This window comes from Chiloscyllium punctatum, chromosome 4 (genome assembly GCF_047496795.1).
Source record: "Chiloscyllium punctatum isolate Juve2018m chromosome 4, sChiPun1.3, whole genome shotgun sequence".
NCBI classification, from domain to species: domain Eukaryota; kingdom Metazoa; phylum Chordata; class Chondrichthyes; order Orectolobiformes; family Hemiscylliidae; genus Chiloscyllium; species Chiloscyllium punctatum.
The window spans coordinates 2596454-2608617 of NC_092742.1; the positions used below are offsets into that span (position 1 = coordinate 2596454).

The 12164-nt window shown below is 47.9% G+C and overlaps 1 long non-coding RNA gene across 1 annotated transcript; it reads left to right on the forward strand.

The window, feature by feature from the left end:
• Positions 1–984: 984 nt before the first annotated feature.
• On the forward strand, positions 985–9902 carry LOC140476032 (uncharacterized). The gene is made up of 2 exons (XR_011960402.1): positions 985–1141; positions 9126–9902. It is a non-coding gene; the product is annotated as an uncharacterized lncRNA (long non-coding RNA).
• Positions 9903–12164: the final 2262 nt, after the last annotated feature.

The window sequence follows — 12164 nt, forward strand, 5'->3', positions numbered from 1 at the left end:
ATTCTTCTATGTTCTATGTAACATCTTGGAACACTTCAACCCCAGGGCATCAATGTGGACTTCAACAGTTTCCTCATTTCCCCTTCCCCCACCTCACCCCAGTTCCAAACTTCCAGCTCAGCGCTGTCCCCATGACTTGTCTAGACTTGTCCTACCTATCTCCTTTTCCACTCCACCCTCCCCCCTGACCTATCACCTTCACTCCCTCCCCCACTCACCCATTGTACTCTCTGCTACTCTCTCCCCACCCCCACCCTCCTCTCATTTACCTCTCCCCCACCCTTCAGGCTCTCTGCCTGTATTCCTGATGAAGGGCTCCTGTCTGAAACATCGATTTTCCTGCCCCTCGGATGCTGCTTGACCTGCTGTGCTTTTCCAGCACCACTCTGATCTAAACTCTAGTTTCCAGCATCTGCGGTCCTTGTTTTTACCCTGTGTTGTTGTGTGTGTGTGTGTGTGTGTGCACGTGTGAGGGGTAGCCCGTGGGGTATGTGAGTGAGACAGAGGGTGCTGTGTCAGTTACATCACACTGTAAATCTTTGCTATAAATTCTGTGCCTTAGGATTGTGTCCTCCACAATCACCTGCTGAAGGAGCAGCGTTCCGAAAGCTAGTGCTTCCAATTAAACCTGTCGGCCTATAACCTGGTGTTGTGTGATTTTTAACTGTGTCATATATGTGTGTGTGGAGGGGTGGGGGGTGAGTGCCTGAGTTTTGTTTGTGTATTAAAGACATTAAGGGGGCGGAGAGGGGGATGTGGTCAGGTCCTTGATTAAAACTCCGAGGTGTATGATTCTCTGTCTATTCCCTCACAGTGTCAGGTCACCTCACTCCTGAACTCTGCCACTGCACACACCCCCACTCAGGAGGTACCCCGGAGGGGACGAACACACACCCATCGGGTTCAGCTCTCACCTTCACATCCTCCTCCTCCTGCAGCCATCCCGGCCGGCGGGCGGGCGGACATCCCCCGCCCCCGCCCCCGCCCCCGCCCCCGCCGTCACTAACGGTCACCCTGACCTTTCCCGCCAGGTGTCTGATGAAGCTCAGCAGCCTCTGGCCCCGCCCACTCCGCGCGGGGCGGCCGCCATCTTGCCTCGTTGTGGCGATGTTGAGCCTGATCGAAGATGGCATTCCTTTCTGTGAGTGACAGGCGGCAGCATCTTCTCATTCTTTGTGACCGCTTTCGTCTGCCTTACACCTTTCCTACCTCCCCTCACTCCCTGTTTCTAATTGTTGATGTTTCTAAGAGTGTGTCTTTGAGAATTACCAGGCTGTTGTTGTTTCGGGGGGATTGTGACTTGTGTAACTCCATTCCCCTGTAGCTCTCTGTACCTTCCACTGCACAGTGCGCTCCCACTGTGTCATCTCTAACTGCCTCCTTTCAGTATTATCCTTCCCTCAGCAACGCTGCCCAATGAAGCCCAACACCAGGCTGGAATTTGTTTCTTTCCCAGAACTCCGTGGACTGTCCTCTAATAAAACACTGAAAACCCGACACCCCACGTAATGCTGAATGTGCTCCTGCCCTGGTGTGACTGGGCAGGACAGTCCTGGCTCAGCACAGCCCAGATACCCCCCTGAGTATAAACAAGACGAACTGACTCCATCTGAATGCAGTGGGAGCCCATACACCGGTGCCTGTGATTGTAATGTTCAGATGTGGACACAGAATGTTGTCATGAGAGTGTGCTGCATTCTTCAATATGCTGCAACTCACATCTGTGGCACTTCACATATTATCAACCAAATCTTGATATCAATTCACATAAGGAGATACTAGTGCAGATACCATGGCAAAGGTAGGTTTTTAAAGAGTGCCTGTGAATTGGGTGTGACTTTTGCAAGAGTCACACCCAATTGGTGGAGTGACCATATTCTGGATTAGTGGTGCTGGAAGAACACAGCAGTTCAGGCAGCATCCAAAGAGCACCAAAATCGACGTTTCGGGCAAAAGCCCTTCATCAGGAATAAAGGCAGTGAGCCTGAAGCGTGGAGAGATAAGGTAGAGGAGGGTGGGGGTGGGGAGAAAGTAGCATAGAGTACAATGGGTGAGTGGGGGAGGAGATGAAGGTGATAGGTCAGGGAGGAGAGGGTGGAGGAGAGGCTGTTTGGAGGTGGCGGAAATGTCGGCGGATTATTTGGTTTATGCGAAGGTTGGTAGGATGGAAGAGCACCAGGGGCGTACTGTCCTTGTTACGGTTGGAGGGGTGGGGTCTGAGGGCGGAGGTGCGGGATGTAGACGAGATGCGCTGGAGGGCATCTTTAACCACGTGGGAAGGGAAATTGCGGTCTCTAAAGAAGGAGGCCATCTGATGTGTTCTATGGTGGAACTGGTCCTCCTGGGAGCAGATCCTGCGGAGGCGGAAGAATTGGGAATACGGGATGGCATTTTTGCAAGAGGTAGGGTGGGAAGAGGTGTAATTCAGGTAGCTGTGAGAGTTGGGGGGTTTGTAAAAAATGTCAGTGTCAAGTCGGTCGTCATTAATGGAGGCCTACCCACCCTCCCACAGTGTCAGAACCATGTGCCCCTGGAACTCAATAGGGACTGGACCCAGTTGATGTGCAGATGTGTCCATTTGCTCAAAGGTGAAGCAGTGAGAGTGCTGGTGTCATACAAAGCCCTATCCATTCCATTGCACACTGAACTATAACAAGCTCCTAGGAGAAATTGAGGACTGCACATACTAGAGATCAGAGTCGAGAGTGTGATGCTAGAAAAGCACAACAGGCCAGGCAGTATCCATGGAGCAGGAGAATCGGTGTTTTGGGCAAGGCCCTTCATCAGGAATGGTGATGGCCCTCATCAGGCTCTCTGCCTGTATTCCTGATGAAGGGCTTTTGCCCGAAACGTCGATTTTCCTGCTCCTCGGATGCTGCCTGAACTGCTGTGCTTTTCCAGCACCACTCTAATCTAGAATCTGGTTTCCAGCATCTGCAATCATTGTTTTTACCTGATTCCTGATGAAGGAAGGGCTTGTGCCCGAAACATCAATTCTCCTGCTCCTCAGATGCTGTCTGACCTGCTGTGCTTTTCCAGCACCACACTCTCGACTTTAACAAGCTCCTGCCATCTCCGTCTCATTGAACAACAAATATATGTCATAGAGGGTGGCAGCTGATTCACAAGAATCGTAGAACCTGACAGTTTGGAAGCATGCTATTCAGCCCATTGAGTCACACCAACCCTCAGAAGAACAAGCCATCTAGACCCACCCATACTTGTAACCCTGCATTTCCCATTGCTAACCCATCGATCCTGCACATGCCTGAACAATTCAACGTAGCCAATCCACTTAACCTGCATATCTTTGGACTGTGGGAGGAAACTGAAGCACTAGAGGAAACCAGCACTAGGAGAATGTGCAGACTCCACACAGTCACCTGAGGCTGGAATTGAACCTGGGTCCCTGAGCCACTATGCCACCCTCAGCTAACCACTGAGCTACAAGATGCCTGCTGTGTCATACAGGGGGAATGTTTTTGTGGGTTCCTGTGTGTACAGTGACCTGGCGGAAACGTGTCAGTGGTGGGTGACCTTGAGCTCCAGAGTGAAGCCTGAGAGGGTGAACCAGTGACAGGAGGCCCAGGAGACAGCTATGAAGAAGAAAGGTGGTAAGGACAAGGAATGATAGACCGGTGAGCCTGATGTCAGCGGTGCACAAGTTGTTGGAGGGAATCCTAAAGGACAGGATTTACACGTATTTGGAAAGGCAAGGACAGATTAGAGATAGTCAACATGGCTTTGTGCATATGTAATTATGTCTCACAAACTTGATTGAGGTTTTTGAAGAAATAACAGCGAGGATTGATGAGGGCAGAGTGGGAGAAGTGATCTATATGGACTTCAGTAAGGTGTTCGACAATGTTCCCCATGGGACACTGTTTAGCAAGGTTAGATCTCATGGAATACAGGGAGAACGAGCCGTTTGGATACAGAACTGGCTCAAAGGTAGAAGACAGAGTGTAGCAGTGAAGGGTTGTTTTTCAGACTGGAGGCCAGTGACTAGTGGAGTGCCACAAAGATTGGTACTGGTATCATGGTGTCATAAGAGATGTACAGCATATAAACAGACCCTTCGGTCCAACTCATCCATGCTGACCAGATATCTCAACCCAATCTAGTCCCATTTGCCAGCACTTGGCCCATATCACTTTAAACTATTTCTGTCATATACCCATCCAGATGCCTTTTGAATGTTGCAATTGTATCAGTCCCCACCACTTTCTCTGGCAAGTCATTCCTGCATGCACCACCCTCTGTGTGAAAAAGTTGCCCTTTAGGTCTCTTAAATATTTCCCCTCTCACCCTAAACCTATGTCCTCTAGTTCTGGACTCCCCCACCCCATTTTTGTCATTTATATGAATGATTTGGATGTGAACAGAGGAGGTATAGTTAGTAAGTTTGCAGATGACACCAAAAATTGGAGGTGTAGTAGACAGCAAAGAATTAACCTCAGATTACAACAGGATCTTGACCAGATGGGCCAATGGGCTGAGGAGTGGCAGATGGAGTTTAAGTTAGATAAATGCAAGGTGTTGCATTTTGGGAAAGCAAATCTTATCAGGACTTATACACTTAATTGTAAGGTCCTGGGGAGTGTTGCTGAACAAAGAGATCTTGCAGTGCAAGTTCACAGCTTCTTGAAATTCGAGTCGCAGGTAGATAGGATAGTGAAGAAGGCATTTGGTATGCTTTCCTTTATTGGTCAGAGTTGGGATGTCATGTTGCAGCTGTACAGGAATTTTGTTAGGCCACTTTTGGAATATTGCTTGCAAAGTTTGTGCGAAGATTTGTAGCTCAGGTGCTTGTTGTTGTGGTTCTGTTCGCCGAGCTGAGAATTTGTGTTGCAGACGTTTCGTTCCCTGTCTTGGTGACATCCTCAGTGCTTGGGAGCCTCCTGTGAAGCGCTTCTGTTGCTTGCAGTTCTGGTCTCCTTCCTATCGGAAGGGTGTTGTGATACTTGAAAGGGTTCAGAAATGATTTAGAAGGATATTGCCAGGGTTGAAGGATTTGAGCTAAAGGGATAGGTTGAATAGGCTGGGGCTGTTTTCCCTTGAGCATCGGAGGCTGAGGAGTGACCTTATAGAGGTTTATAAAATCATGAAGGACATGGACGGGATAAATAGACAAAGTTGTTTTCCTGGAGTGAGGGAGTCCAGAACTAGAGGACGTAGGTTTAGGGTGAGAGGGGAAAGAAATAAAAGAGACCTAAGGGGCAACGTTTTCACAAAGAGGGTGGTGCATGTATAGAATGAGGTGCCAGAGGAAGTGGTGGAGGCTGGTACAAGTGCAGCATTTGAAAGGTATCTGGATGGTAAATGATTAAGAGGGTATGGAGAGATATGGGCCAGGTGCTGGCAAGTGGGACTAGATTAAGTTGGGGTATCTGGTCGGCATGGACGAGTTGGACCGAAGGGTCTGTTTCTGTCCTGTACATCTCTATGACTCTATATGGTGAAGCTGGTGATTTGCCAACAATGCTGTCTATAGGCAAAGGGTGAAGGATGAAAATATTCATGGGGTAGGCAGGGACAGGGCGGTGAGGGTAGAGTTGTTTGAAAGACCCAGGGGAGTGTGCAGTGAGCTGCAGATGCCAGGAACCCACTCCAACTCATTGTGGGGGTCAGTGATTGGCACTGTCCAGTTTCTGTTGGAAGAACCAGAGAACAGGGAACTGCACAGAAATGAAGTGGAATTAATTCAAAATGAGATGCAAATGCATGGAGATGAGGTGACCACGCTTGTTAGAAAGATTCATGATTCACCATCTAAACCCCAAGAGAAAATTTGGAAATTGTGTCCTTGACGTTGAAAATTTGATTGTTTCCTTCTCTATGTATTTCCGGAACCATTTCACCGTCGCTTGTTGGAGAAAACCCTGCCCTTAAGCTTGGTGATTCCTGATTGGCCAGCTCTATACAGACTGGAGCAAGGGAGATTGGAGGCCATTCAGCCCCTGGAACCTGTTATGCTGTTTATTCAGATTCCTGTTGGTCTGTACTGTAACTTCAACCATTCATTTTTACTCCAAATCTCTCTACATCCTGACCAACAGAAAGGGGCTATTGGGAGAGGCTGAGTAGGCTGGGGCTGTTTTCTGTCACGTGTTGGAGGCTGAGGGGTGACCTTATAGAGGTCTATAAAATCATGAGGGGCTTGGATAGTATAAATAGACAAGGTCTTTTCCCTGGGGTGGGGGAGTCCAGAACTAGAGGACATAGGTTTAGGGTGAGAGGGGAAATATTTAAGAGAGCTAAAGGGCAACTTTTTCACACAGAGGGTGGTGCATGCAGGAATGACTTGCCAGAGAAAGTGGTGGGGACTGATACAATTGCAACATTCAAAAGGCATCTGGATGGGTATATGAACAGAAATAGTTTAAAGGGATATGGGCCAAGTGCTGGCAAATGGGACTAGATTGGGTTGAGATATCTGGTCAGCATGGATGAGTTGGACCGAAGGGTCTGTTTACATGCTGTACATCTCTTATGACACCATGATACAATTACAACACTTACAAGGCATTTGGATGGGTAAATGAATAGGAAGTGTTTAGAGAGTTATGGGCCAAGTGCTGGCAAATGGAATTAGATTAGATTAGGATATATGGTTGGCATATACAAGTTGGATCTAAGGGTCTGTTTCCATGCTGTATAGCTCTTTGACTCTGAAATCTGTCAATCTCAGTCTTAGAAGCTCCAGCTGCCCTCTGGGAGTCTCACATTCTCAGGGAGAGTGTTCCAAGTTCCTACAGCCCACTGTGTGAGCACGGTCTTGCTGATTTGGAAGTTGTGGCTTTTTGATCTAGATTCCTGTGATAACAGGAAATAGTTTCTCTGTATCCCAACCACCACTTCTCAGATCCTTTTTATATCTTAACTACCTTATCTAGATTGAATCCCTTTTCTGTGTGTAACTGAAGCAAACCCAAGTTTATATGAGCTGAAAATGTGTTGCTGGAAAAGCGCAGCAGGTCAGGCAGCATCCAAGGAGCAGGAGAATCGACGTTTCGGGCATGAGCTCTTCTTCAGGAATGAGGAAAGTGTGCCAAGCAGGCTAAGATAAAAGGTAGGGAGGAGGGACTTGGGGGAGGGGCGTTGGAAATGCGATAGGTGGGAGGAGGTCAAGGTGAGGGTGATAGGCTGGAGTGGGGGTGGGGGCGGAGAGGTCAGGAAGAAGATTGCTGGTTAGGAAGGTGGTGCTGAGTTCGAGGGTTGGGACTGAGACAAGGTGGGGAAATGAGGAAACTGGAGAAGTCTGAGTTCATCCCTTGTGGTTGGAGGGTTCCTAGGCGGAAGATGATTTTATCTCGGGCGACTGAATCAACACGGACATTTACTATAAACCGACTGACTCCCACAGCTACCTAGACTACACCTCCTCCCACCCTGCCCCCTGTAAAAACGCCATCCCATATTCCCAATTCCATCGTCTTCGCCGCATCTGCTCCCAGGAGGACCAGTTCCAATACCGAACAACCCAGATGGCCTCCTTCTTCAAAGACCGCAATTTCCCCCCAGACGTGATCGACAATGCTCTCCACCGCATCTCCTCCACTTCCTGGTCCTCCGCCCTTGAGCCCCGCCCCTCCAATCGCCACCAGGATAGAACACCACTGGTCCTCACCTACCACCCCACCAACCTCCATATACATCGTATCATCCGTCGTCATTTCCGCCACCTCCAAACGGTCCCCACCACCAGGGATATATTTCCCTCCCTTCCCCTATCAGCGTTCTGAAATGACCACTCCCTCCGTGACTCCCTTGTCAGGTCCACACCCCCCACCAACCCAACCTCCACTCGCAGCACCTTCCTCTGCAACTGCAAGAAATGCAAAACTTGCACCCACACCTCCCCCCCTTACTTCCCTCCAAGGCCCCAAGGGATCCTTCCATATCCGCCACACATTCACCTGCACCTCCACACACATCATTTACTGCATTTGCTGCACCCGATGTGGCCTCCTCTATATTGGGGAGACAGTTTGCCTACTTGCGAAACGTTTCAGAGAACACCTCTGGGACACCCGGACCAACCAACCCAACCACCCCGTGGCTCAACACTTTAACTCCCCCTCCCACTCCAGCAAGGACATGTAGGTCCTTGGACTCCTCCATCGCCAGACCATATCAACACGACGGTTGGAGGAAGAGCGCCTCATCTTCCGCCTAGGAACCCTCCAACCACAAGGGATGAACTCAGATTTCTCCAGTTTCCTCATTTCCCCTCCCCCCACCTTGTCTCAGTCCCAACTCTCAAACTCAGCACCACCTTCCTAACCTGCAATCTTCTTCCTGACCTCTCCGTCCCCACCCCTACTCTGGCCTATCACCCTCACCTTAACCTCCTCCCACCTATCGCATATCCAATGTCCCTCCTCCCTACCTTTTATCTTAGCCTGCTTGGCACACTTTCCTCATTCCTGAAGAAGGGCTCATGCTCGAAACGTCGATTCTCCTGTTCCTTGGATGCTGCCTGACCTGCTGCGCTTTTCCAGCAAAACATTTTCAGCTCTGATCTCCAGCATCTGCAGTTCTCACTTTCTCCAAGTTTATATGAAACAAAACAGAAAATGTTTAGGAAACTCAGCAGGTCTGGCAGCATCTGTGGAGAGAAAGCAGGGTTAGTGTTTCACGTTAGGGATAGCACTGCTGCCTCATAGTACTAGGGTCCTGGGTTCAATTCCAGCCTCAGGTGAGTATGTGGAATTTGTACATTCATGTCTGTGTGGGTTTCCTTTGGATCTTCTTGTTTCCGCCCAAGTCCAAAGATGTGCAGGTTAAGTGATTGGCCATGGGAAAAACAGGGACATGGTAGGGTGAGTACGATAATTTTTGTAGGATTGATGTAAATTTGATGGGCAGAATAGCCTCTTTCTGCAGAGTCGGGATTTTACGATCTGTAGTTGTTTAGTGTTTTTACCAAGTTTATGTGAGACTGCCACCTACAGTTCATGAGCCGACACTGACTCAGTCATATTTTAACTTGTTAATTTCACAATCTGAACACAATCACTTCAGCTCCACCATGACCCAAATAATTCACAAATCACTTTTAACCAAAAACTAGCAAAACATATAAAAGACTTCTGACTGGCTGAATTCTAACCATTTTACAGGAGGAAAATCCAAGTGGAATGTTTGCCCCTTGGTAGTGTCTTCGAGGAGAAAGTGAGGACTGCAGATGCTGGAGATCAGAGCTGAAAATGTGTTGCTGGAAAAGCGCAGCAGGTCAGGCAGCATCCAAGGAGCAGGAGAATCGACGTTTCGGGCATGAGCCCTTCTTCTTTATGATTAATGCGATGTATTGAATAAACCTAGCTTGCTGTTAAGTCTTTCATCTTTCAAATGGGTTGCAGGTTTCAGTTTATTAATTTGTAAATCTCAGAACTACTTCCAAGTCACATTTCTAAGACATACAAATCTATGGGATGAATTTGCATGTGAAGAATTGTATTTGCAGATATGTTCCATTTTGTTAAGAAAGCACACAATCTGTAGGCAGTCAGTCCATGAGGCATTTTATAAATTCCTACTTTGTAAACAGAACCTGTCTGACTCAAGATTGGAATACAGACAGACTCTTTCCTCACACTTTTAATGCACTGTCTGAACTGAGGTGTCACTTTTTTTTACATAAAACCTTAAGTTTTCTTGGGAATGTGACTTGAAAGAAGTTCTGGGATTTAAATATTCATAAATTTAAACCTTCAACCCATTCTAAAAGATGAAAGACTTAACAGCAATCTCAGTTTGTTCAATGTATCGCATCAGTTGTATGATACTATGATCTTTTGCTATACATTCTGTATCCTATGATCCTGTTCCACTAGCTACCCGACGAAGGAGCAGTGCTCTGAAAACTTGTACTTCCAAATAAATCTGTTGGACTATAATCTGGTATTGTGATTTTTAACTACAAACTCAGCCAGTGTTGGCTTTCTGTTGTCACTGAATATTAGACACACAGCATCAGAGGCAGTGGGAGCATTTGCTACACTGTGATGTGGTGCTCAGGCAAGGCCCCACACCCACCTCCCCATGCACCTTAACAGTGAGTCAATGGGGTAATTTATTTGTTCTTTATTTGATACACCAAACCCCATGGTTATCTTCATTACCCTCAGGCTGACCAGTGTAGCAGTTACTATCCATCCTGGGCTGTCCTCAGGAGGTGGAAGCTGACAGTTTCATCCCATACTGCAATAGGCTATATCAGTGCAAGGTCTCATCCTCAAGGACTCTCAGAATCAGCTGGCCTCAGGATCATATGGAAATTTGTTCTCACGGTTCAGTGCAGGGCTGAGGATTATTTAACTGGGCTTGAATGGCTTTGACATGGGGACCAAACCTCCAGTTGCTATACCTGTTTATAGACAATAGATGCAGGAGTCGGCCATTCAGCCCTTCGAGCCTGCACCGCCATTCAATATGATCATGGCTGATCATTCCCAATCAGTATCCTGTTCCAGCCTTATCTCCATAACCCTTGACTCCACTATCTTTAAGAGCTCGATCCAATTCTTTCTTAAATGAATCCAGAGACTGGGCCTCCACTGCCCTCTGGGGCAGAGCATTCCACACAGCCACCACTCTCTGGGTGAAGTAGTTTCTCCTCATCTCTGTCCTAAATGGTCTACCCCGTATTTTTAAGTTGTGTCCTCTGGTTCGGCACTCCCCCATCAGCGGAAATATGTTTCCTCCTGCCAGAGTGTCCAATCCTTTCATAATCCTATACGTTTCAATCAGATCCCCTCTCAGTCTTCTAAACTCAAGGATATACAAGCCCAGTCGCTTCAGTCTTTCCGTGTAAGGCAATCCTGCCATTCCAGGAATTGACCTCGTGAACCTACGCTGCACTCCCTCAATAGCCAGAATGTCTTTCCTCAACTTTGGAGACCAGAACTGTACACAGTACTCCAGGTGTGGTCTCACCAGGGCCCTGTACAGCTGCAGAAGAACCTCTTTGCTTCTATACTCAATTCCTCTTGTTATGAAGGCCAGCATGCTATTAGCCTTCTTCAGGACCTGCTGTACCTGCATGCTTGCCTTCATTGACTGGTGGACAAGAACACCCAGATCTCTCTGAACAGCCCCTTTACCTAATTTGATACCATTGAGGTAGTAATCTGCCTTCCTGTTCTTGCCACCAAAGTGGATAACCAGACATTTATCCACATTAAACTGCATCTGCCATGCATCTGCCCACTCACCTAACTTGTCCAGGTCACCCTGTAATCTCCTAACATCCTCATCACATTTCACCCTACCACCCAGCTTTGTATCATCAGCAAATTTGCTAATGTTATTGCTGATACCATCTTCTATATCATTTACATATATTGTAAAAAGCTGCGGTCCCAGCACGGATCCCTGCGGTACCCGAGGGGAGGGGAGGGGGCAGGGGGGAAGGTCCAGGAGGGAGGGCGAGGGGGGAGGGGAAGAGGGGAAGTGGGGAGGGCGAGTGGGGAGGGGAAGGGGGAGTGGGGAGGGCGAGGGGGGAGGGGAAGGACGAAGGGAGGAGGGGAAGGGGAGGGGGAGGGGAAGTGGGAGGGGAAGTGTGGGGAGGGGTGGGGAGAGGGGAGTGGAATGGGGAGGAGGGAGTGGAAGGGCGAGGGGAGGGGAAGGGTTTTTTACTAACCAAAAGATAGTTGTGAAAGTGTATTTCTGAGGAAGACACAAGGAGGTGGCAGACAGGCATAGACAGTGAGTGAGTGGTTGATGCAGTATAATGTGGGAAAGTGGGATGTTGTCCATGTTGGAAGGAAGAATAAAAAGAAGTAGTGAATTATTTCAGAATTCTGCAATTTCTCTCTATTAAAGTACAGAGGGATTGTAAGTGATTAGAATGGCAAAGGGAATATTTATTACAGGGAAATGGAATGTAAACATTGGGATTGTTTTGCCACAGTTGTACCGGCTGCTGGTGAGAGCACATGAGGAACAGCATGTAAAGTTATGGTCCCCTTCTTTCAAAAGCATAATTTCTGAAGAAGGGTCACTGGACTTAAAACATTAACTCTGTTTTCTCTTACAAATGCTGCTGAGTTTCCCCAGTAATTTCTGTTTTTGTTTCATAATTCCATAGAAAACAGTTTTGAGAAGGTTCAGGTGACTGATCCTCAGGGAGGGGAAAATGAGGATTGCAGATGCTGGAG